Source organism: Thermobia domestica, chromosome 2 (genome assembly GCF_964235325.1).
Source record: "Thermobia domestica chromosome 2, izTheDome1.hap1.1, whole genome shotgun sequence".
NCBI lineage: Eukaryota > Metazoa > Arthropoda > Insecta > Zygentoma > Lepismatidae > Thermobia > Thermobia domestica.
The window spans coordinates 378,410,448-378,438,149 of record NC_137455.1 but is presented as its reverse complement, the minus strand read 5'-3'; the positions used below and the strand labels follow the sequence as shown (position 1 = coordinate 378,438,149).

Below are 27,702 nucleotides of genomic sequence, written 5' to 3'. Positions count from 1 at the left end.
TTACATCGATTCTTATTGTTATCCATCCGGTAGACTTAGTTTCTCTATTTTTGTTCTTAATGTCCTTTACTTATATCTTAAGCTGGGAACAGTTGAAGCAAATAAGCCTATAAGCTAGAATGTTGAATGCTAGAACAGTTGAAGCCTATAAGCTAGAATGTTATTACTTGATCAATGTAGGGTGTATACCTACTTTTGGGCCACTCTGTATAACTAAAACAGGTCACAAAGGTTTATTCTGATCACATTAGTTCTCATAAAGTTTAGTAACATCTATTTGGTTAACACAGACCTTCGAATAAAGAAATTGGGCGCGATTCTCGGTGGGGGCAATTGTTGTTCGCATCCCATAATATTAAGCTGCAATTCTATATATTATATATTCCTAGTAGTGAAAAGGAATATGAACTTCAAATTAATGACTAATATTAACTCTCCTAGCAACTATTTGTGATTTCCTAGACTGAATTTAGTTATTCTATTAATTAGTAAGTTTAAACGTTAATTTTGGAAAAGATGTGCTCCATTGAACACAGAGGTTAGGATCTCAGGAACTATAAAAGCGACCTTACTGCTAGGGATGCTTATAAAAACCGGAAACCGGTTTGTAGAAAAACCGAAAAAATCAACATTTCCATATTCTTCAAGACCTGTTCGTTTTATTACCGAAATCGATTATTGACAGAAAACCGAAATCGGTTTTGATAGACAATTGAGCCCGATTTTGGATAGAGAACCAAAACCGGTTTTCTGTCTTTCAAGAACTGGTTTCGGTATCTCTAAAAATCGAAATCAGAAAAACCTGTTTTTGTGCCCACCACTACATTTATTTTTTCTACTACTCATTTGGGTTTACAGATTATATCTGCAATACTACTACTACTACTACTACTACTACTACTACTACTACTACTACTACTACTACGAATAATAATAATAATAATAATAATAATAATAATAATAATAATAATAATAATAATAATAATAATAATAATAATAATAATAATAAATGCTGCGAACAGCTTTTAGGCAAAATAACTTTGTAAGATATCGAGTACGATAATTCTGTAACAAAACAATCAACATTTCTAATCAGACTAAACGAAATGTATGCGTGACCGTGTCATCATGCTTATTTTTCGAGACAAATCCTGCTCCCGCCAAGTGAACTTTGTGGTGGACAAACACCGTGTGCGTGGGTTTTCTCGGGGTTCTCCCGTTTCCTCCCACTTTCTTCATTCCACCATTTCATTCATTACTCATTATCACCGTCTCCTTTAGCCTAACCGGCATAACCGTGGCACGTAAAACTCAAAATTTCATTTTTTTTTATTTTTCGAGAAAAATCGACTTTTAAAAAGAAAATACTAAAAATTGATGTTTTATGATAGCCTTTCTACATACGAAGACGAAAGTGATGCTGAAATATACCTTTATGAAAGTTTTCATCATGACACTCGTAAACGAAATCATATCTTTCAGTTGAACGTCCCACGGTTATCTCCTTTAGGCTAAGGGAGACAATGATTGAAGTAAGTGAATGATGATGGGAAAAATGGTGGAATGAGAAAGTGGGAGTACCCCGGGAAAAGCCACGGACACTATGTTGTCCTCCTCAAACTTACTAGGCCGGGAATTGAACCAGGAATCGCACGGACAAGGGGTAAGCGCTCTCTCTACCTCAGAGCCACCGTGCCCTCATTATGGACACTCGTGATAATATATTTATTATAATCTAGTTGTCAGGTGAGCAAGTTAAAACTCTTTTGAAAATGAAGAATAAATACAAAAATCTTAAGTTCAAAACGATTTTAACGTCAAGGTTCAAATAAAAAATGGTTAATGTTTTATTAGGATACTATTTTCGTTCAAAGTAATGTGATTAGAACTGCATGTAAAAGGAATGAGTTGAACTTCTTAAAGTTTCAGATCCCGGAAATAAATATAACAATAACATCAAAGGTTAGCAGATAATTACTTGTCTTCGGTCCCGGGTTCGATTCTCAGTGGAGACACTAAGTCGCAAAACTGTAAAAGGTTTTTCAGGACAGCCATTCTCAGCAAGGTTTTCCTGGGTTTTCCTCATTCAAGCCAGGCAAATGCCCGGATGGTACCCTACATATAGCTCCCTGGTCGCTTTCTTCCTTTCCTTTCCTCGGATAATGTGATCGCTGAGGGACGTCATCCCTCGCACATGACGGGCTAACATAGGCATAGATGCCGAAAGCCTAGAAATCTAATTTCTAATCTTAACTACTTATCTTAATCAGGGACGGTTCTACCATATGTGCAACACGTACATTTACACAGGGCCGCATGTTTCGAGGGGCGGAAAAATCTGTCATGACTATATTATTTAAAATAAATATTTCCTTGTTGGAAACAGGCTTCATGATGACGGTAGTTAAATTTACTTTGCTGACCTTCTATTTGAATATTACATTCATAAATCATGTTTATGTAGTAATGGTTTAAGGTCACATGGAGAGTGCTAAAGTAAATGGTCAAACAAATCCTAGCATGAATTGCTTGATTGTTGTCAAATATAAAATCTCAAATCTCGAATAGTAGAGAACACCTGTTCCATTTAGTTAGTTATCACAGTTTTGATATGGAAACTAGTCTTGTCTTTGTCACAAACAAGTTCCTTATCATTGAAAGTAGAAATAAGTTCTTTTTTTAAAATCTTTTAGCAGATGTAAAAGGAAAATCAAGAAATAGAAATAAAAGAGCTAGTTGTACTGGAATTACAAATTGATATATTTAGATTGAAGCTCGATATTGAATTCTATAAAAAGAATTACCATCTTTCCTCTGCAGTTGAATTTGCTTTATCTTTCACTAACATAATAGATTATTATTTAAAGAAAAAACAGACCCAACGAGAATTGTATTTGTAGTATTTATGCCTTTCTGAGTGCGAGAGCACTTTCCCTCGCCTTCGTTCTTCATGATGGGGTGGGGGTAGTATACTCGTGGCTTTTATGATTTGTTCTTTTTGCAGAAATGGGCGGCAAATAATGCCATTACATAGGGTGGCAAGTTGTCTAGGGCCGGCCCTGATCTTAATACATTCTATTTAATATGTCGATTTAACTAACATTCTGAGTTATATTTTTTATAATAATAATAAGTTATTTTAATGTTATGTTCCTTCTCTAGCGTTTATATATATTTAAGATTTTTTGTTGAAAAATAAAAGAAATCGTTGATAAAGTACGAGCCGACCTTGTACAGTAACTACACAGAATTTAAAGTGACTGACAACTACGCTATCTCAAGATGGATGACTCAATTTCCAAGTCTAGCTTGCTGAAAACACAAAAAACAAAAACAAAAAAAATTTCTTTCTTGCGGTTACTACTTCATCTTCCTTTGATATATGATATCAGCTGAACAGAACTGGACAAAACTTGTTTTTATTTGTATTTTTTTTTAATTTTATTTTTTAACCTTCTGGTCGGCGATAATAGCTGGGTCTCTGATTGAAGGTTCGGGTTTGGTGGTGTACAATATCAGAAAGCCATACTTAACGCAAACGCCGAACCTAGCTATTACAGTTGGTAGATACAGATATATATATATATATATATATATATATATATATATATATATATATATATATATATACTCTCGTTCCGAACAAAAAAGAAACACCATACACTGCTCTAAGCGAATGCTAAGTAGGGTGAGTATGATGGATGAATCGAAGTTTTTTTGTAAGAAAGAAAATAAGAAAAAAGTAATAAAATTCATGAAATGATTGTGTACGATTGAGTATAAACATTTTTTTCATTTCTCGATATTTTATACAAATATTTCCTCGTTTTCAAGTAAAAATAATACACAAAATGATCTCTATATTTACGTGGTATTACTGAGAAAATTGGATGATAAGCATCTTCAAATAGATGCCCAGATTGCTTTATTTTGTGCGGAATATATTTCAGAAATATGTGTGTGTATAAACTTCACGGATGAACGGAATAATAATATGATAATTTGTAGCGCTTAGATTGCGGTGATAAAATTACTGTTATGGGTGGATATTATTTCTTTATATTCAGTGTAATACTTTCAGACAGTGGCGTATAAAGGGTTTCATCAGGAGAGGTTTAAGATCTGAAGTTCATATCGTTTCAGGGTTTTTATATGCATATCTTAATATATCTTCTAATGCCATAAATTGAGTGGCTCCGCCGAACAACGTTGCCAGTGACAACAATCCAAGTTTACAGAAATAAAAAAATAAATAAATAAATGTTGATTATGTATAGGCTTTAAATTTACTTTTTAAGTTTCAAACTATGCTTTTACATCAAATGATGTTACATAGAATTGGAACTTCTATTACAGTGCCGTTGTTCTGTTAAAATCTCAATGTGACAGAAATTGTTGTCGCTTGCAACGTTGTTCGGTGGAGCTATAGAATTTTCTTGTTTTTTAATTTAAATCGAATACTCGATAAAAAAAAATATCATGTTTTGACTCAAAAAGATTTTTTTTTTTTTGAAAATTTATCACTTAAACTAAATATTCGATAGAGACAGGGGTGTAGCCAAGGAAGGGCCCATCGGAGTCAGGCCCCTCAAATGGTTTCCTTGACCTCCCTTGACCCTTTGACCAATGGTAAAAAAATAACCTTATGTAATTCAATTTCAATTACATTCAAATTGGATGGAAAAGTTTTACGTAATGGAACTATATTATTCCACATATTTTATAATACTAAATATTTTGTGTGTGTAATTCTTCTTTAGATTTGTGTCACCATAAACTGCATAATAAAGAAATGGACTTTGAAAAATACTTTTTGTTTGTGTGACAGCAGATTACACAATTTACGATTTATATTTGACAGTTTGAAGTTAAACATTTTAAGAAGCTACTATAATTACTGCCATAAAACAATGGTACTTAACTGGTAAGTACATTATATTTTATATATGCTATAACTAGTGTTTTCCTTTTCTAAACATGTTTTCTACTAGATGGAAATTTTGGTAAAAAACAACGTTTTTAATAAAATAATTGCGGTGCTTCTCAGTCACATATAATAAATAAATATTTTTCTCAGGAAATAAAGAAATTAAGCAAAATTTCAAAGAAAATCAATCTTCAGATAGATAGGTTCTGTGTACTGTACAAGGACTTAAATTGAAATAGTTATGCACAAAGTAGTTCTTGGCTGAGCATAATAGAAACTACCTGGTATATAATATGTAGGGAGAGAAAGAAGAAAAAAGCTTATAACAACAGTGCTTTTAGTTTTCCGGACGGAAACCAAAATTTTCCGGTTTTATCAGGCCTCAAAATAACTAGCTGTAACACTTTTTTGGGGTGGGTGGGAGGGGAGCTTTGTACGTTGTAGCTGCCTCATAACTAAACTTGCTGGCTACACCCCTGAATAGAAATATATTTCTCATCTCTTGATTCACAATTTTTGTTTATTAACACAAATCAAACATTCGATAAATGTATTTATTATCTCTTGAATTGAATCAGTCTCGAGATCAGCCACAGACGTTTGAAGGGGCCATGAATATAATGTGGGGGGGGGGCAAGTAATTAAAAATTCTCTTACAAATATCTAAATTGTGTACGTTGTATTAATAATAGCATTTTGTATTGAGGTCTGGAGGGACCACGAAAAGTTTATGGGGCACCAGGCCCCCCTAACCTTCCTCTAGTTGTGGACCTGATTTGAATCGTCTTTTATATATGTTTTATTGTTATGTGATATTATATAAATAAAGGATTGCCAACCTCTTGATATAAAGCTTCATTCTTGCCAATAATGCCAGACATCATGTAGAACTACATTTATGTACTGAGTCGTGGTGCTAAAGCACAAAGAGGGGGAAAAAGTGCTGAATTTATATTCAAGATAGTAAGCAAACCCCACCTTCGTTGCAATCTATTCTGCTAGAGAAGGAAAAACAAAATAAGGGCTACTTTCATACATATTAATTAGGTACAACAGCCCCCGTCTCTGTTGTATCCGGAATATTTTTACCCGTAGAACAATCTTATTTTGTGAACAACATAGAACTGACTCATGACGGAAGAGTCACTCAGAAAGGTCTTTGCAACCAATGACTCATGGAGAAAACCAAGACAAAGATTTAAGGGGGTTTTGAGAGGAAAGAGGGTGCTTCCGGAACAAGGGAGGAATCAATAAAACAAAATGGCGAACTGAAGAAGTGAGAGAAGTGTAAGCGAGAATTGATCAATGAAGCAAATCTGTCACTTTTGATCGTTGAACGAAACAGGAAGTTTTCCAAGAAAAATACGATGACGTATAAGAGTATAAAAATATATTACTTTTCTTAAATCTATTTTCTATTCCTAACTACTTACTGTACACTCATGTCCAAAATGATTGTCGCATATCTATAGCTGTCTTCTTGTAAGAATATAATTTGATAATGATTTTGCAGGGTACTTTTGATACTGATACTACATGTATAATCGGGAAATGTATATTTGTAGTAAATTTCAGAGGAAAAGAATTACAAATACGAAAATTAGAATGAGTAAAACAAAATGTTGCTAAATGGACAAGAAAGTTTTATTTTCGTTTAATTGTTCTTATTTACTGCTCTTTTGACATGAAATTTGCCACATACATGTCTTTGCTGATTATACACATACTAACATTATGAGAAATACCGGACGAATTCGTTATCAAATTATATTCCTACAACAACATATTTATAGACATACGACAATAATTTTGGACATGAGTGTACATATCATCTTTTTAGAGACCGGATGATTAGGCATTAAAATATTGGAAAATAGGCAAGCAAATAGGCACTTAAAATTTAAAAAACAGGCACTAAATTATAACTCGAATTAATACTCAATACAATTAATAAACAAATTCAAGTCATAGATAATGTTCAAAGAATATAGAAACATGCCTGTTTGTTAATATCTTCTTTTACTGTATAAATAAAAACTAAGCTTAACACGTATTCCATGCATATTTGATAAATACCTTCTCTACACCACTTTATCACTACACATAACAGTCCAAATTTTATACACTTTATCAGTACTCATAGCAGTCCAAAGTTTTACGACATCTTATCACTACAAACAACACTTATTCTATACGGTATTGCTCGGAAGAGGCAGAATCCTTTCCTGAAATACTAAATTGTATATATTTTCCCCAATAAAATCTTATTTTGAAGAAAATACATAGAATAGACAACATTAGGCACTAAAAAAATTATTTAGGCAGGAATGGGCGAAGTAGTCAAAATAGGCGTTATAAAATTGGCTTAAATTGAAACTATAACCCCCATATAAACTTTGAAACGTTATTTTTGATCATATCTTATAGGCACATATAAGAATATTAAAGAATAGGCATTTTGCCTAACATACGGTCTCTACTTATAATAAAAGGCGAACGTTTCAGTGTGTGTGTGTAACGCTAAAATGTAATTCTTTGTGAACAACAGATATTTCATTTTATTTCTGATCCGAACTATTTTAATGAAATGAAATATTGTATAACGTTTCACAGCTCAGCTCTTTAGCCATAATGTACTGTATGATTAAGGCAAGATTGTGAGTAATGAGGGATATTATTGAAAGAATGTGAAGAAAATGCAAGGAAAATAGTCTGTGAATCCCCAGGGACATCATAATTGTCTCAACACACCATCCAGTAATATTTTTATTGACAAATAAACTGTTGTGCTATATGATTTGTTTATTATGTTTCAAAATTTCTGGTTTACTTTATTATTATCTAGTATTATTATTGTTAAGGGGCTTCTTAGTCTAGTAGTTAGAGCGCTGGACTGATATTCGCGTGGTCCCGGGTTCGATTCCTGCCCAATGCTTCCCAACATTCGGCGTCCATCCAGCGTCGTGAGGCAAACTGGGGAGCCCCATGAATGAAAGACGTGACGGCCACTAGGTCAAGAACGCTGCTGATATGAGATCGAATGCAACGCACTGCCCATGTGCTTGTCGTTAGGTCGGACAAGTTCAGCCGATCCCTAGCAGATGGCGTTGGAGTGGCTCATGTCCAGAAAGGGCTGTCACGCCAGTAGTTAGTTAGTTAGTTATTATTATTATTTGTTGAAGTTTAGCGTTTCCTTTTCGACGATACATGGGTCCAGGACCTATAGTTAAAGGTGGAATCCGGACCATCGAAACGCGTCGGATGTTTTCCAAGTGGGAATCAAACCCGGGACCCCTTATACCGAAGGCGCAACGCACTAACAACTAGACAAGCCTGAAAGGATTGGATTTATTATTGACTTAAAAGCAGAGTATAATAGAAAATTATCCGCTTTACATCACAGATAATCAGCCATAACGAAGAAGAGGAGGTCTGGAGCTTAGTTCAATACTGAAATCTTTCAGCTTAACTTCAACGATTATGCCTGTTAAGCTAAGTGAATGATAATGGGTGAATTGATAGAATGATAATGTGAGAGGAAACAGGAGCACCCCGAGAAAGACCATGGACACGATGTTGTCCACCACAAACTTACTTGGACGGGGACTCGAACCAGGAATCCTACGCACCAGAGATAAGCGTTCTACCACTGAGCCACCGTGCCCATTGAAGAGCTCAATTCGTTACATTAGAAGGTAAATTGAACCATAATTATAACTATGGAAGTAAAGGCACATCTCTTATTCGGAATGGCCATTGTGGCTGGCCGTCAATGTGAAAGTAAGACGTCATACTTCCTTAACCTGGCTACAGAGATAAAGTGATGTGGCTAGCATCAGCTTCAGCTATCTTTATCAACCCTCAAGTTTGGTCAGGTATAAAGTTTTACAGATGCTAGATAAACTCTTGGCCTCACTTGGAAGAGTGTAGAACGCGAAAATGTATCACTTCCCGCTGAGATCGAAGTCGGGTTCGGCTGGTTGGTAGGTAGAAGTAGCACAAACTATAGCATCGGTAGTCTTTATAAGTGTAAGTAAACATCATCAAATAGACAACTAGTTTTTCCGAAAGAGATTGTATCATTAATTTTCTATGCAACATCACCAGGAAAAATAATACTTTACGAAATCAAATTTGCGTCACGCAAGAAATCCATCATGATTCATCTTTTGGTGCCACGACTAGTCCGCTAGCATTTTGATACTATATCACTAAAATGTATTGTGTTTATCCTGACAAGTAGACAACCAAGTATACTCGTATGGATGCGGGTTGCGGACTCACAATTTTCATTAAAACATCATGTTGAATGATAGTGTAATACCAGAGAAGCTGTTGTATTTTAAAAGCATATTTTCTCTGGTGAAAGTGTAGCATTTATTGTTAGAATGTGTTAATTCAGTTATTACAAGAGGACTTGGGGAAATTTAATAAACATGGGAATTCCCTCTTGCAGTTTTCTTAAATTCTCTTCAAATCCCTTCCTGTCCCATGAATCATCTCTACTTGCCGCCTTCTTTACCCTATTCTCCTTTCCCCCCTCTCTTCTACCTTCGTTTTCTTTCTCCAGTTGTTCTTCCCCGTTATTTTCATCTTAATTCCCTTGTTTATCTCCTCGTTCTTTACAATTTATACGATGTTTGCATATTAATCCCTACTTCTTCTATTACTATATTCTTTGTTTCTCGCTTGTCGTAGGAGGTTTTTGAAGAAGTAATAGCTGTCTACTGGCCAGTGGCGTAGGAAAGGGAACGGCAAAGAAAGGATGACACCTCAAGATTAAACAAATATCTATGGAACTTAAGTAATATTGTAATTTTACACATTCATAACTGTCCTACGCACAACTTCTCTCAATTACCTACGTTACCATCAATAATTTTAATTCTCTGTTAACTATACTTATATTAGTCGAAGACAGATGTTCCAACTATCTTGGGCCCCTGAGAATCCGATGATTTCTTAGTTGGTTAATTGTTTTACTATTACTATCATTGTCACCTGATTCCCCAATTATAACCTTCATCCAAGTAACTTGAGCCGGAACCGGTGACATGGTATTGTAAACCCAGCTCTTTTGGAGGTGATTCGAGGTGGTGGGGAGCTATCTATTCTGTGAGAATTGATGTTCCGTGATAGTCTGTTAACTGCGAAAACAATTTGGCAATGTGGTAAAAAAGTTCGAAAATTTTACACAAAAGCATTGTTTGAAAAATTTTCGCAGAATTTTGTAGTTAGTAAAATTTTAAAAAAACAAAAAAGTTTGAAAATTTTACAGAAAAAAATTAGTTTGAAAAATTCAAGCACAATCTTTTAGTTTTAAAAATTTTAGTATATTTTTTTAGTTTGTAAAATTTTACAAAAATTAAAAATTTTACACTTTTGAAAAATTAAAAAAATACACAAAAATATTTAGTATGAAAAATTTTAGCACAATTTTTTAGTTTTAAACATTTTACAAAAATTAGAAAAGATTACATTAGATTGAAAAAGTAGACAAAAACTTACACAAAAATAGTTTTAAAAAATTAACAAAATCTTGTTTGAAAAATTTGCACAAAAATTTGAAAAAAAAATCACAGAAATTTTACTTCAAAAATTAATTTAGGACCTTTAATTTGTAACCTTGGCATTGTATAAGGCACAAAACACAGAAACTCAAATCAAAAAGTCTAAAATTGATTGTTGTGTAGCTAGTTTGTTCTTAGCTTTAAAAGTAATTTGAATTTATGTTACAAAAATCAGCAGAAACCTTATAACAGAAATGAGAATAATTTGCCACACTACAAGGTAGGAAAAAATATTAAATTTTTCCTTTTCAGGCACAACATAAATTGTAGACTTATATATAGAGTAGGACTAATACGTCTTGTACTTCGAAAATAGATAGAAGTTCTGGTACAACTCTTACAAATTACTAAGACAAAGTGGGAAAACGCTAACACACTTACATTAGAAATTGAAACCTTCAACATTTATGCATAAGGAATTGATAAAACGAAAGAAAAAAAATCATATCGTATAGTTCTAATAAAAGGGATCGTCTGTAAAGTGACACAGAAACAAAAGTAATTAAGAATTCTTAGATATTGCGGTAGAATTTCGTTTGATGTCTCTGATGATCTTATTGTAAAAATGTTCTTATCACATATTCTTGGTAAAATGAAAGACTTCTTCAGGCAAAACTGAAACTAAGAATAAAAAATCTGATTAGCAGTTATTGAATGAATTATTTATAAATAGTTCTGTTTTATTTGAAATCATCTTTCCTACAGCAGTGACTTTAAAGTTTAATGTCATTTTGTAATTAAAGAGTCACTGTCATATTCACAGTTCGAGCACAGTTAGTATAAGGACAGCCGGTCTGAGACCTTTGATATGAACAGTACGAAAAACTGTAAGATCTTAATAATTTATGGAAATTATATCTTAAATGAATGAAAAAAAAAATGGGAAAACTAACTCAATATTCAGGCCCTACTCCTATAGATAGAAACGTGAAATTTGGACAAAATACTCGTTTTGGCACGGAAGTAATGGAAGAAAAATGATTTTTTTCTAAATATACGGATCATATAAGGGAAGTAGAGCTTTTTTTTGGGGGGGGGAGATGGGTCAAGGATAGAATATCTCACAAATTCCCGTAGTTACGAAGATGAAAATCGCCACACAATTTCATTAAAAAAAAAGTGTTTTAGCGTTTTAGAAAATTTGGTTTTAAAAGGGGAAGAGATAGATGGTTGGAGTTTAGCTACCCCTAATTTAAAACGGAATCTGAACTAGCGTTCAAATTTCAAGAGTTTCTAGCGGAAACCAAACTCGGTACTTCGTGTACCAAGAGCACAAGCGCTAGCAACTAGATCAGTGGATAGCATGTAAAAAAACTGAAAGGCCATACATTTTGTAATGTTATAATTCCAGCTTTTATATTCAAAAGATATAGAATATGAGGATACGTCTAAATGAAATGAAATCTTCCAATTTAACGTCCCTCGGTTGTGACTGTTGGGATAAAGGAGACAGATGATTACGGCAAGTGAATAATGACGGAAATATTGCTGGAATGAGAATGTGGGAGAAAACGCAAATCTATGGACACGATGTTGTCAACCAGAAACTTTCTTGGACGGGGATTGATTCAGAGACCTCCTCCGCTCCAGAGGCAAGCGCTCTACCACTGAGTCACCGAGCTTCCCGATAATTCGTTGAAGTTGGAGCTATGAAGTTCGGTACGTACGTAAATTATTATTCATTGAAAATAAGAGAGAACGTGTTTCAGCTTTTTCAAAAACTCCGCTTCTAAATGGGGAATGAACGCCAATCCATAATAGTGCTTCAAAATCATAGCGTACTACATATATATATATATATATATATATATATATATATATATATATATATATATATATATATATATATATATATAGTGGCGGATCCAGGATATGATCAAGGGAGGGGCTAAACAATAATTTGCCATTTTATCCAGTGTAAAGCAGAAGCCCATTTTATCCAGTGTAAACCTGAGCGTCAAGGGGGGGCTATAGCCCCTTAGCCCCCCTATATATACAGTGAAACCTCTCTAAAGCGGACAGCCGTGGGGAATCAAAAATTGTGCGCTATAGGGAGGTGTCCGCCTTACAGAGGTTTCAATATTTTCTTACGTAAATTAGTAATCAAGGTGATATGTAATTAGAAAAAAATATTTTTGCATGAATCCTGTATTTACGAATATTACCAAATGTTACGATACCTGCATTATCCTCCGCCATCCATCGAGGCATAACATTGAAATAAGATGCTATAGTTCTCTGCACTTTACACTTATTACTACTTACTACGTTTTCAGTATGTCGCTTTAATTTGTAGGTTAATTGCAGACCAGAAGTGTCTTTTTGAGACAATATGCGTACTCGCGGGCAAAAAAAAAAGAAAAGTGATCTGCTAGGTTAGAGATTCCAGAGGGACAGTAGCATAACATGTCATCCCAAACGACGGGCAACTGTCAATCACTTTTGTGTCTAAAACAGCTTGGATGGGAGTAGGATGTAAGGAAAGGACATCAGAATGTTGATAAACAGAGACGCATCATCTGGGTTGCTGAGCAGACAGTTAAGGAAGCTAAATGTCACATTGCTTCCTTGGTGACACACATATGAATTACTAAAAATGAATTTTTACTATACTTTTTAACTTGTTTCTAGAGAAAGTGTCCGTAATTTGAAGTAAATAATACATGTAAAAGACTGAAAAGAGTGTCCGTGTCCGTACTAGAGAGTGTCCGCTTTATAGAGGTGTTCGTTAGTAGAGGTTTCACTGTATATATATATATATACATATATATATATATATATATATATATATATATATATATATATATATATATATATATATATATATTCTTTTTTAAATTTCGGTGCGAATAAACGATTTATCTTCTCAACCTTGATAGAGTTTAACTCCATGCAATGGCGTCAAAAAGCCTTAAAGAAAGCACACATTACATTATATTAAAATTCTAAGTGAAACTTAATGAGAAAAACTATTTTCTTATCGAATTATTTAAATAAGGGAACTTCGAAGTTTGGAAGAACTCGTAACCAATGAGAACAATCGAAGTGCGTTAAAGCAACTGTATTTGATCCACATTAAATCTTCTTATTTTCGTTATTTATGCTGCAAAATTATTTTTTGTGTATATGTGCAAATTTTCAACATAGGAGAGATCTTACCTCTTTATTCTTAATGGATTGCAACCTCAAACTATGAGTTATCTTTGCAAGCTAAGGAAAGCACTTACCAAGTTTCTTTAAATTGCAATAAGTTTTGCAAGAGTTATCGTGGGCAGACGAACGGATAGACACACAAATGCCGACCGTGTCAATGCTAGAAGCTTCAGTACACTCGCTTCAGTATTACTAGGACCATGCATTTTATGATGGGTAGTTTTAGGCTATGAAATTGATTTTTTTTCTTGTTAATTTACTGATCACGCTGGGCGTTATTATGAAACTCCTGAAAGAGCTCGCTTGTCCTTTCTTAGTCGTCGTTTTCATTTCGTTTCTAGTTTTCTAATCAAGACTCACAGGAGGCTCCCCGTTCGGTTAGTCCCACAGTTTATCACCTGAGGAAACCGCGTAGATCAGGCTTAACACCTTTACATTTCCCAGGGTGAGTAATCTCCCTCGCCTTGTCTTTCGTTCCCCCCATCCTACCCCCACACCACCTTTTTCTCTACAACACCGTTAAAGAAACTGCCTATGAAGAGAAAAAGAAAAATAAATATACAAAGTTTTTTTTTTTTAGTTATTTCATTTTTAAGTTCAGTGGCGAAGTCTTCCTTCAACCAAAAAGGGACATCACCCAAGCTAGAACTTGAAATGAAATAAAACGAAATTTCCAGGTTTGCGTCTTACGATTATGCCCGGTGGGCTAAAGTAGACAGATAATTAATGCAAGTGAGCGATTATTGGGTTGGATTAAATTTGAGTTTAGCGTCCCCTTCAGCAATGAGGCTATATGAGACATGGACCTAGAGCTTAGGGATCCGAACCACATGAGCTCATAAGTGAATGTTATGGGATAATCATGTGGAGGAAACAGAAGAAGCCAGAGAAAAAGTACAGATATGATTGTCCACACAAACTCAAAATCTTAGAAATCTTTGACTTTAACGTCCCACGAATGTGCTCTTTAGGCTAAGAGACACGATGATTATTATTATTATTATTATTATTAAATATTCTCCCTTTCGGCAGGTCCTGAGACTAAAGAGTTTTTTTGTTTTTTTTAAATTTTAGATTTAGGCCTGGAAATGTTTCTTCCACGTTTTTCGATCCTCAGCTTCCTCTTTTAACTCCCAATATTTTCTTCTGTTTCTCAAATCATCGATCGGTTGTGTTCTTCTTTCTCCTATTCCTCGCTTTCCTTCCATCTTTCCTTCTATGGCGGTATGAAGAAGACAAATTCTTCGCAAGATGTGTCCAATCCAATTGGTCTTCCTACTAAGAATACTGGTTAGAAGTATCCTCTTCTCTCCTATCCGTTTTGAAACATCTTCGTTTGTTGCTCTCCCTGTCCATTTTATCTTCTCCATCTTCCTACAACAGCACATTTCGAAGCTCTCTAAATATTTCTTCTCTAAGTTCCGTAATGTCCAAGTCTCTGAACCATACAGTCCAATGCTCCATATATAGCACTTGACCAACTTCTTCTTAAATCCAATATTGAGCCTGCTAGTTAAGAGTGATCTTTCCTTGTTGAATGCCTCTTTCGTTGCGGCAATTCATAACGTGATCTCTTTGCTGCAGTAAGCGTCTCTTGTCAAAATACTTCGCAGATACTTGAAATTCTCGACGTCTTCAAGTTCTCTTTGTTCTACTTTGACCCGTAAGGACGCGTTTCCTTAGGATATTCTCATAACTTTCGACTTTTCGATGTTGATTTCCATTTCATATAGTTTTTCGGTATCAACTATTTTGTCAATCATCTCCTGTAGTCCTTCGACTAAAGCAAGTGAATCATATTGGAAGAATTGGTGGAATGAGAAAGTGAGAGGAAAGGGAGAAAACCCACGGGCACGATGTCCACTACAAACTTACTTGACCTGGGATCGAAGCAGGGATCTCACGCACGAGAGGTGAGTCCTCTGCCACTGAACCCCTTCCACACAAAACTCACACGCCCTGGGGTTGAACTACGGACTTCTTGCACCAAAAGTGAACTCTATACCACTGACCTACCATGCCTCCAGGGTTAACTTTCGTAAAGTAAAACTATCTTATTATTATAGATATATGAAGTTCATGGAATTACATAGGATGCCTAAACATGAATTAAATAACGATTTCTATAGTAATATGGCTACCATGACATGCACGGCACGTTAACCGAATCGATCTCTGAATAGGATAGCGTCTATTTAAGTTCAAGTTTCCACATTGCCTTAACATACTGATTCAACACCAACATTAAACGACTTGTTTTGTTATTTCAGTAATATCACATTGATCCACATCCTTCATATAGGACAAGCTCAAGTTCTGAAACTGTTTTACAAAGACCAAGGATTTTCATTCAATAAGACCTTAGATTTTATTAGTTTGTTGATTGGTTGAGGTTAGACCCTTTTCAGCACGGAGGCTACATGGGAACTGGACCTACAGTTTCAGGTAGAATTCGAACCATCATAAAGTTTTCTTTGAGTTTAACGTCCCACGATTATGCTTGTTAGACTAAGAGAGATGATTAATGCAAGTGAATGATGATGGAATAATTGGTGGAATGAAAAAATGGGAGGAAACGGGAGTGCCGCGAGAAAACCCACGAGCACGATGTTGTCCACCACAAACTTACTTCTCCAGGGATCGAACCACTGAGCCACCGTGACTCCATTCCACCACAAAGCATTTAAATTTTAAGTGTCTCTAAGCGGATATTGAACTCTGAACTCCGAGCATCAAAGACGTACACGCTAGCAACTAGACCAGCTGAAAGTGCACTATTTGTTGTGTGTCCTTGAAAGTATTCTGCAGGAAAAATGGTCTAGATTTCAGGATAAAGAACGCAAACGTGTTTAAGCGTTTTAAAAGTTTAGTGGAAAATATACCAATTCAGATTTTTGATAGACTGCGCTTCCAAAACTGGTACGGTTTTCTGAAAGGAATAAATAAATAAAATATATGATAAAACTGTTGGAAATACACAATCTCATGAAATCCGTCTTCAAACTCATGAAGTTTAACATAGGGTACGATTAACCTTACATTATCACTCATAGATTTATGACTTAACATATATATATCGCAATCAACTACGGATGATGTGCACCTAATCGGAATTAGACTAAGGTCGCCTCGCACCAAAAGAAAGCTTTGCTTCTCAAGACAGTATTTCCAAGGATAGTGCGATAATCTAGGAAGACCTAGGCGTAGATGAAAGGTCAACATTAAGATGGATCTCGTATAAATAGGAATATAAAGTAGAAACTGGATTCAGTTGGCTAAGGATGGAAGTCAGTGGAGAGCTTTTGTGAACGCGACATTGAACTACCGGGTTCCATTGGCCATACATGCATATACACAGTAAAGCATGGGTGTTTTTTGATTGATTAAATCTTTTTTTCTTTTTTTGTATCTGTTTGAAGGGATTGGTTCGAATGTAGAGATTTCATACATATTATTCGTTACTGTTTGGTAATGTGTACTAGTCCTTACGTCAGTTCCCCCCCCCCAAAAAAAATATTAAATTTAATAGTAAAATTTGGAATCAATAATATTAACAATCAATTATTGTCTAGTATCATTTACTTGCCCTGTTACGGATGTTGTAATTTTACAGCGACATAACGGCAAATCATTTGACACATTGTCGCTGCGTCGCAATGTGACATTTTTGTCGAAAATGAGTTATGCCGTGCACATGAACCTGAAAGCTGTCAGGCAGCGTCCCTTATAATGTGATAAGTGAATATTCAATTGTTTCGCCACAACAATGAAAATATAATAGATTGAAATTAAAGTCTTCAGGTTCTCATCACGTACATATTGATTAATGTATACAAATCCTCTATATGCTTATCCTCTAAGGCGCATAAGGTAAACCGACATGTGTCACATAAACACAAAAATAGTAAAATAATATTGTTGAAGCAAGCTACAACAATGTCCAGTGCATAATATACGCATATTTTTCAAGTGTTTCCGTGTATTTGGCAAAATTTTAAGAGTTTGGAATGTTTTTTGCTTCCCCTGAAAAGTTGTGGTTTTTAACACATAACCGTTCTTCGAAGCGCAGCAATGACATACTCGTTCTAATTTTATCGAAAAATTGACAGCGTTAATGTTTTTCAAATTAATATTCTAAAAACAAATAAGAAATACTCTGTCAAAACATAACCTGAAGCTTCACTAGTCGTAAACTGCAATTAAACATACATCCTGGTCGAACATTTCTAAAAGTTCTCTCGTTACAGTTCGATTAATTTCTGCTTACATGAATACAATCTAAATATAAATTCATTATATCTTGGACGGTCTTACACTAATATAAATACTATAAAGTTTTTTTATTAATAAAAAAATCTTCTACATCAAACAGTGCAAACAATATAAAGTTTTAATCATTTGAACGGTCTTACGTTAGTATAAGTATTATAACATTCTTTTCTAACGTAATGTAAATATTATAAATTCTTTTTTACTTGAACTTAATGTAAATAGTTCATTATTATTAAACAGTATTACAACAAACATAACTTAAACATCACAAATTCCTTATCACTTAGACAGTTTTAGTTTAACATGAATATAATGACATTTTTATAGCTTGAACAGCTTTATATCAAATATAACGTAAACATGATAACATTCTTTATCACTTGAATAGTCTTACATTAACATGAACATAATAACATTTTTATTATTGTAATACTTTTATATCAAATATAATGTAAATATGATAATATTCCTTGTCACTTGAACAGTCTTACATTAACATGAATGTAATAACATTTTTATTACTTTAATACTTTTATATCAAATATAACGTAAACATGATAACATTCTTTATCACTTGAACAGTCTTACATTAACATGAATATAATAACAATTTTATTACTTTAATACTTTATATCAAATATAACGTAAACATGATAACATTCTTTATCACTTGAACAGTCTTACATTAACATGAACATGATAACATTTTTACTATTGTAATACTTTTATATCAAATATAACGTAAATATGATAATATTCCTTGTCACTTGAACAGTCTTACATTAACACGAATGTAATAACATTTTTATTACTTTAATACTTTTATATCAAATATAACGTAAACATGATAACATTCTTTATCACTTGAACAGTCTTACATTAACATGAATATAATAACAATTTTATTACTTTAATACTTTATATCAAATATAACGTAAACATGATAACATTCTTTATTGCTTGATTGTTCCTGCATTACAGTGTAAACGTATTTTAATAAATTTTATGCAGATGGCAATAAATTAGCTTTCAGCACTCAGAAACAACTACAATCCCTTGTTGACACGTGCAAGGGTAACTCACAACAATGAACTTACAGGGATTGTTTTGAAAAGAGATTACAACGAAACTTAGGAGAAAAGTTTATGGTGTTAACAAAGGGCGGAAGGAAACGATCTCTCTGTGTCATCCTCCCTCCCCTTCTCTCCCGCTGTACAATCTCCTCACCCCTATCCCCCTGCATCTTTACCCCAATTGGGTTTGAGTTCTAGACCGATTGTTGTTGTTCCAGAAAGCGGGTAATGTATCAACCTGAAGAACGCATGGAATGTGCGATCTACGACGGGTAAAGAATGCGCGGGCATTATCAGAAGCCACTGAACCAAAAGCCGATCTTGATTAGTTTTGCTTGGATTCAATTACGCACTCAATATGGATTGAAGCTACTGGAGGGACAGGGGCGGTAGTAGAAGAGTGGTATGTCGGTCGATATACCAATGGGATAGCGAATAGCTGACTTGTATTGCGTATGAAACACGGGGAAGAAAAACACTGAATTGGGGTTGTTAGATTAATTTCCTTCGGTGTATGTGTGTTGTAACTTGCATAAGAATTAGATCACTGGAAACTTTAAACAGAAATATTTATTCATCACTTCTTGTTATTGCAAGATATGTATCTATGATGCTCTAACGTATCCTCTGTAACCATTCATGATTTATCCTAACTAATAATTTAATGACCTGTATGGTTGATTACGTAATATACAGTGTTGTTTATTGTTCTTTCGTCTACAATAGTTTCTTTTGGTTGTCGTGTATGGGTTCGATTACAAGTCAGGTCATATTTTCTCGTCTCGTCTCGTCGCCTTTTGTAAATTTATGTATGAAATTTGTACCCTGATTTTATCTTAAGTTCATTTAGAAATTATTAGAATCCTTCCGCGTCGCAAGATGTCAGCAAAGGGTGTTATATAATCAACTTCAAACCATATTTATTGTTGGAGTATATTGTGTAATGCCTTGCATATCTTTAAACGCTGATACATGCTCTGCATTTAGTTCCTACAATCACTTTATCAATTTATACTTTTTATACTCTGAATTATATAACACTAACACGTAAGACAGTGTTTCAGAGCGAAGAGTTGAGTGAACTAAGTTACCCACAAAACTCAAGAATGTCTCGTCTCGTGGCAACACTAATAGTGGGAGCGCGATGCCTCAGTGGTAAAGAGTTCACCTCTGGTGAATGAGGTCTTTGGTTCGACCTTAGCACGCGCCAAGTGAGTTTTGTGGTGGACAAATACCGTGTGTGTTGGGTTTTCCGGGGTTGTCCTGTTTCCTCCCACTTTCATCGTTTACTATTTCATTCATTTTTCATCATCTTCGTCTCCTTTAGCCTAGCCGACATAAGTGTGGGACGTATTACTATTTCGTTTCATTTCATTCCATTTCAACACTACTAGTGAGACGAATGGAGAGTTTCTTTAATTAGGAGGTAGCAAAATCTAGTCTAGGAAGCCAGGTGTATCGATGATGGAAGTCGACACTACCTAACAGACCACCAAACGCTTTTTCTCTGATCACAGTCCTTTATATAGTACCAGACGATTTATTTGAATGTTTCGTGTCAATAATTAAGCCACAACTTTATTTATTATTGAACAATCACCCTTTTCTGCTAGTCTAGTGGATAGCGCTTGTGTGTGGTCGATTCTCGGTTTGAACGCATTGAAGGCATGACAGTGGTTCGGATTCTACCATAAAATGTAGGTATACGTCTCATATAGCCTCAGTGCTCAAAGGAGCGTTGAATTTCAACAGATATACAACTATAAATTTAACAAACAAACCATTATCTAACAATCTTACATCTCACAGTTATACTTTAGACTAATGAGTCACAGACACAATGTTCTTCACTACTACCTTAAAACTGGGTCTCTTCTTAACAGAAATACGATATCTATCGTTAGATTACCGTGTCTTCTCAAAACGTTATAACGTTTTCTAATAACTTCAACACGCATAAATATCACGCAAATATAGCAACTTTCTTTATCACTTGAACTGTATTACAACAATATTATAACCATTTCAAATTTTTTTAACATAAACAGTTTTCACACGTAAACACTCCTTTTATCATTTCAATAATCTATTATTAGACACTGTATAATGTAAATATCATCTTGTATAAGATTCTTTATCACTTGAGCAGTCTTACAACAATATTATAACCATTTGAAATTTTTTAACATAAGCAGCTTTTACATGTAAATACTCTTTATCATATCAATAATCTATTATTAGATACTGTTTAATGTAAATATAATCTTGTATAACATTCTTTATGATTTGAACGGTCTTATATTGACAAAATCTATTGTGAAAAAATGAAATCTGTGAGTTTTACGTCCCACGCTTATGCCGATTAGGCTAAAAAAACGGTGATGATGAGTGATGAATGAAATGGTGGAATGAAGAATGTGGGAGGAAACGGGAGAACCCCGAGAAAACCCACGCACGCGGTGTTTGTCCACCACAAAGTTCACTTGGCGGGGGCTGGGCTCGAACCCGGGACCTCAAGCACCAGAGGTGAACGCTCTACCACTGAGCCACCGCGGCCCCAAAATCTATTGTAAGGACTAAAAATTTGTTATACTGTATTCACATGTAGGTGACAATTCTCTTGCGGATTCTGTTTGAGTGCTGAACGTAATAAGAATAAAATAAACTAGCAGCAACGTAACACGAAACTTAAGCATCTGTTCATAAAACAACCTAAGGAATAGTAGTTTAAATTTTATGGATACTAAAAGAAATTTTGAGTAGATATTAAAGCTCTCGGTATTTGCACGTTAAGGAAGAATTAGTAGGGACTACTATAAATTATTTCATGTTCTCCGTGTTATCATTTAGATATTGTTGAAACCATGGTGTTCGCGGCATACAACGATTTCCTGATGAGAAAGACGTGTGAGCTGTAAGATGTAACCTTCTTTTATGATGTAAAATAATAAAAGTTTGTTATTTGATAAATAGAAATGTAATTCACGAACGAAATCCGTACTATTCTTTGATTGTATTTCATAATCATGATTGTACGAAAACAGAGATTATACGAGAAGACTGGATGTAAAAGACTTTTGCATCTCAATACAAACAGATCAAGTGTATATAAAGGAAATTGTAGATGGTTTCTTGAGAAAGTTTGTGCCTCTCTTCATGCAGATTTGAAGAAAGTGTTGGGTAAAGTATTAAGAGAAGACAAGGAGGCATATCCTCGTGGAAAGTCTTGTGCATTGGAAGGGGGGAACGAATAAGGATGGAGAAGGGGTTATTAATACGAAGTTTGTGACGAAGAAGAATTTGTTAATATCATCCTGGTCACGTCTGAAAAACCTGCTCGCGGTGAAACATCTTCCTTTACACTTCTTACTCCCCCCTCTTTCATCTTCTCGTTCGGTCTCTCTCTCTCATCATCATCATCTTTTCTTCATCATTTCTTCCGTTTTCGACTCTTGTAGCTGTTTCCATTTCCTCTTCTTTTCACACGTCCGTCTCGCTGAGACGACATCTTTTCACAAGTTAATACCGCTGAAGAATTACCTTAAAATCCTGGTTCCCTGCTTCTCATCTCCAGCCACTAACAGCGGATACAGTAGCCCCCGAAAAGACTTTTCCTTTATTCAGATGCATCATTCCTTATTTCATATCTTTCTACTGTCGGAAAGGTTACCGCCCTGCTCCATCTTTTCACAGAGAAAGAGAGACTTAACACCTCAAGGTTCTCTACACAAGAAGAATAATCTACCTATTTATCTTAAGGCGGTGTTTAGAAGGTGAAGATGCGACATACATACTCACTCTCTTTCTACGGGGAAGACAGGGCTCTGTAACTTAAGCCTCCCCCCTTCTCCCGCACATCAGATCTTGGTGCCTCCATCCCAGAACCTATCTATCTACATTCCAGTTCACTCTTTATGTCTAAATCTGCTTATATTATATACGGGAGTAAAAGATGTCAGGTCAGCTTATATTCGAGTTGTATAATTCTTTATGAATAATGTACTGGAAAAGACAAATTGAAGACGTGCAAAGTGTTTCCTAGTATCAAAATTTCTTTTTTCTCTCTCTTTGCCTCTATTTACATTATCTTTCTTCTATCACTTTATCTTTCTTTATATTCTTTTTGTTCCTTTATATATCTGTTTACCAACAAGATTTTATTATCATACTTTTCCAGAATGAGAACCCGTGCTATAAAATACTATAAGATAAGTATTGTTGAAGAATAAAAATAACTAGCTATGTATATGGAGGACACCATAGTCTAGTCCGCGTGGTCCCGAGTTCGATTCCCGGCTGGTGCTCCCTAATTTATCCAGTGTCGTGAGGATAACTGGGGAGTCACGTGAATAAAAGACGTGACAGCCACTAGGTCTAGGAAGCTTTTGATACGCCTGCTAGAGACAGGACGATACAGTGCCCTTACCACGTATTCACCGCTGGGCTGGGCTACTGGAGTTCAGCCGCTCGTTAACAGATGGCGTTGGAGCGTCTCAGACCCATAAAAAGGACTGTTACGCAAAATGGTTTGGTTTTAGCTATGTATAGGGTTTAAGCCAGTGTTTCTGAAATTGTGGTTCTACTTGATTGAGCATGAATTCAACAAGAAAAAATAACATTGAAGTGAATTGGGATTTACACGCTATAGGTGGGAATCTCTAACACGTATAAATTACAGCTACATTTTGATAAGGCAAAGATATACTATTTCTAATATCTGTAGCTTATATACAAAAATTATTTTTAAAAAAATCTTCATGCTCTTCAATTATTTTCCCAAAAAATGTGTATTTCCTTGTATAAATACCAATATAGAATTACTGGATTTAATTATAGTATTAAAAATACTAGTATGTTACTGGTATAGTACTATATACTCAGATTTTTTTTGGATAAATTTGCTTGTGAAGAGAACAAGGGTGCAGTGGTCGGTAGAATATCCTGATTAATAAAAGTGGTTTCCACTTAAAAAAAAAAAAAAAAGTTTGAGCAACGCTGTTTTAAGAAATTCAATGGTTCATCCCTACAGAAAGAAAGATCTATAGTTCAAACAGCTTCTGTCCCACACTGCAAAAAATAAAAGAGTAATTTAAACACTTTTATAACAGATTTTAATGAGAAAATCGCAGACTCAAAAAAGTGTTCAGTACTTACCCAAACAATTGCTAATTCTTGAAACTTTTGTTCCATCAAGGTATAAACTTTACCATGTTGAGTACTAGAGCTCCTTCGTGGCTAAGCGCTTAGCGTACGCGCCTTTGGCGTGGGAGACCAGGGTTCGATTCCCGGCGGGAGCTCGTATGGTTCGGATTCCACGTTAATCAGTAGGTCCATGTCTCATATAGCCTCGCTGCTGAAGGGGACGTTAAACTGAAAATCAACTCAACTCATGTTGAGTACTATGAATACAAAGGTATGTTGTATTATTACAGATAGTTAAACATATAGGGTGTCTTGGACACAGAGCCGTAGCTAAGGGGGGGCCAGCGGGGCGCCCGCCCCGGGCGCTGATAGCAAGGGGGCGCCGAACGAGCAAGGAAAAAGAAAAAGTGGTGTTGGACATGAGTAAAAGATGATTCGCGCCCAGAAAGTATTGGCGCTCTATTAGATTAATATTGCTGTCGGTTATCAATGAAATATGTAGATTTCTTTAAAATTTTCTTGCTCGCTTCGCTCGCAATCCAAGAGATTAAATAAGTCACAAGTTTTTACTTATTACTTGAAGAGTTATTATAGATTATTTCTTAATGACATGTGGTATACAAGGTGCCGAGTAATGACTTATAGCGTACGCAGGAGCATTTTCAAAACCAGAAACGAGCAAAGTCATATTCGGCGTTTTGACAGTGATGATTTTGCTCAGTTCAAAACGTTTTTCTACCCAATCGGATTAATCACGAAGCACAGTAGGGCCAAAGCACTGAATTCTTGGCAAAAATAAGAATTCGTAATATGAAGCAGAAAATTGAAAGAAAACCAATTAGTTCGGTGTGTGCAGTGGCTACAATAATGTTATTTCGACATTATTTCATCAAAAACATAGTTTTACATCATAAAAGGAAATATTCCTTATATTCGCTCTTAAATTATGTAACAGATTATATGAATGGCTTAAACAAACGCGTGGGCAATATGCCTTGGTTTGTCAATTTACGATTGGTTTACATTCTTACGCATGAAAGGAAAAAGTGTACTTATTCATTTTACAAGTGAAGAGTAATAAAATTGAAGAGAAGTTCTTGCTTCTCAAATTATTTCAAAGTTGTGGAGGATTCGTTATGACAATGAAGATGCAAGGACGCTTCAATATAAAAATTATTTCATCACAAGTTCTCGACATGAATATATTATCAGATGTATTAAACATATTATGATTTACACGCATCAGTAACCTGTTTCATATATTGCATCGTGCATTACGTGAGCTCATTTCAGGGCTTGATTGGAACACTCTGAGTTCGAGCGAGCGGAGGCTCATTATTAGTTGATTTCAATGTCACTTCTGTACACGCATCACAAAAAACACAATACTGAATTGATAAACATCATTTTTAATATTGATCTATCTTATGGTCCATAGATTGTTTATATGCTTTCAGTACCACAGTATTTTCCAAATATGATATTAAGTAGGGGATTATCTTAGTGATGTGAAAATGATATTAGCATTTGAAATATGATTATTGACTACACATCACATCAACATTCTAAATATACAAAACGATACATACATATCGGCTGTGTCACCATTTTCGCCAGCCGCTGAATATCTACATGCAATGGAGGAACAGTCGCATTCAAAGTCAATTTCCTATCTTCTGTCACTAAGCAACGCCTCTCCGGCTTCAGCGGATAACCAAATTTACACGTCCCATGAGTTCATTGTAAACTGCTATCACTTCTTTTCCTGCACACTATCTTATGTGTACACTATTAAGGTTTCATTATATCGAGTCAATCTTTTATTTCATTTTTCGAGTTTTTGCTAAGAATTGTCTGGTTTGGCCCCACTATGCGACGGTGAGAATGAAGGTATGAAAGTGAGAAGAGTGAAGAGACACATTCAAGCTGCTGTTTGCGCGGGAAAATTAAAAATAAAGGTAAACGAGGGGAACAATAACATTTTCGAATTTCAAACAGTTGTAGAATAGGGGCTTAAGGGGTCAGAACTTAGCCAAACGAAATTCGACTTTTTCAGACTCTTATCACTACCAATGATTTATTTTTAAATTCCATTGACATATCAAATGCTTCCAATTTGGAGGTATTTATTGAGGTCATTTTTCATCAATTTTTTTTTTGTATCGCCAGCATATTATTTTGTGCATAAGTGTCTAGTTGTGTGATGTTTTTACCTATCTACATACATATAAAAGATAATTACACACACTCTTTATGTATGTACGTGTTAGTGTATTTTAATATGTTAATTAATAATAAATACCTTAAATTCAGAACTTTCGTTCATTAAGAAATTAAGTAATTACTATAATTTCAGACATTTTAGCAGCCAAAGTACATTTTAGATTTTAAGTACAAACATTGAACATATTCTTCACCTCCATCGATCAATATTTAGAAATTTACAAAGAAGGTTCCTTCTGAATTTTCATTACCTTTCACAAAATATTTCTTACCGTAAAAAGATTGAAATTAAAATACTATTGATGTGATCACATACAGAATAAAATTAAAATTTTACAATTATTACTGGAAATTAATACTGTCACCCATTTCGAACAATTTAAAAACACATAGTTTTTAATATATTGAAATTTCATTTCTTATCGATAGTATGAAACGCTGTAAATAGTCGTAACATTCCATAACTGTTCTCCTAGTGAATCTGTATACAACTAAAGGTAGTTTTCTCAAGTTTACCAAAAAGTCCAAAATAACACTCTTGAAAACAGCTCTTATTTGAAAAAGGATACATAATGATCGTTTTTAGTTGTTGCAATGGTCTTCTAAGAAGATTAATAACAACAAAGGCTTCTTTTCTTATATATATACAGGGCCGGTCCAGGATTGTCTGAGGGGGAGTGCACCAACATCCATAGGCGCCGACTTGAAGAAAATATTGGGGGGGCCAAACAATGAATAAATATAGTGTCTATCATTATATTCAGTCGTTTTATATCAACTGCTTGATGAAGGCCCCTTCTCCCCTCCCCCCACGGACCTCTTTCCGCTGCATCCGCTCCGCTGGGAAATTCACGACCTAAGTCAAATTTGTCTCAAGGCATTAAAACAAATTCAAGTTCAAAATTTGGGAACTTCACTGGAAGTTTACACACCACATTGATCTTCACTTTTCATATCAGTGCTGCCAGAGTGTTGGTTGAAGCTTCAGTGCTCTATTAAACACAGTTTTGAAAATGATGTTTTCTATCGAATAAGAAGACTGTTCTTAATATTGAATTAAAGGCACGACAAAGTTTACGACAGAAATTCTTGCTCCTCTTTGTTAATTTTTCCTCGACTTTTTTATATTGGGGGGGGGGAGAGGACCCTACCTTTAAATATTGAAGGGGCCAAAAGTGTTCTGCCCCCCAAAGTCGGCGCCTATGCCAATATCTACCAAAATAACCAATCACACTGAAACTCTTCAAAGTGACAGGCGACAATATTCTTTACCCCTGAGAACTGATCCATAGAACGGGGGAGGGGGGAGTATTTTAAAGAGGGTCGCAAGTCTTATGCAGGA

General features: G+C 34.9%; 2 long non-coding RNA genes across 3 annotated transcripts in view; one reads left to right on the top strand and one right to left on the bottom strand.

Moving 5' to 3' along the window:
* Positions 1–27,702, top strand: part of LOC145678869 (uncharacterized) — a 335,623-nt gene that overhangs the window by 45,340 nt on the left and 262,581 nt on the right. The gene's annotated exons all lie outside the window — the stretch shown is intronic.
* Positions 1–27,702, bottom strand: part of LOC145678871 (uncharacterized) — a 290,898-nt gene that overhangs the window by 68,898 nt on the left and 194,298 nt on the right. The gene's annotated exons all lie outside the window — the stretch shown is intronic.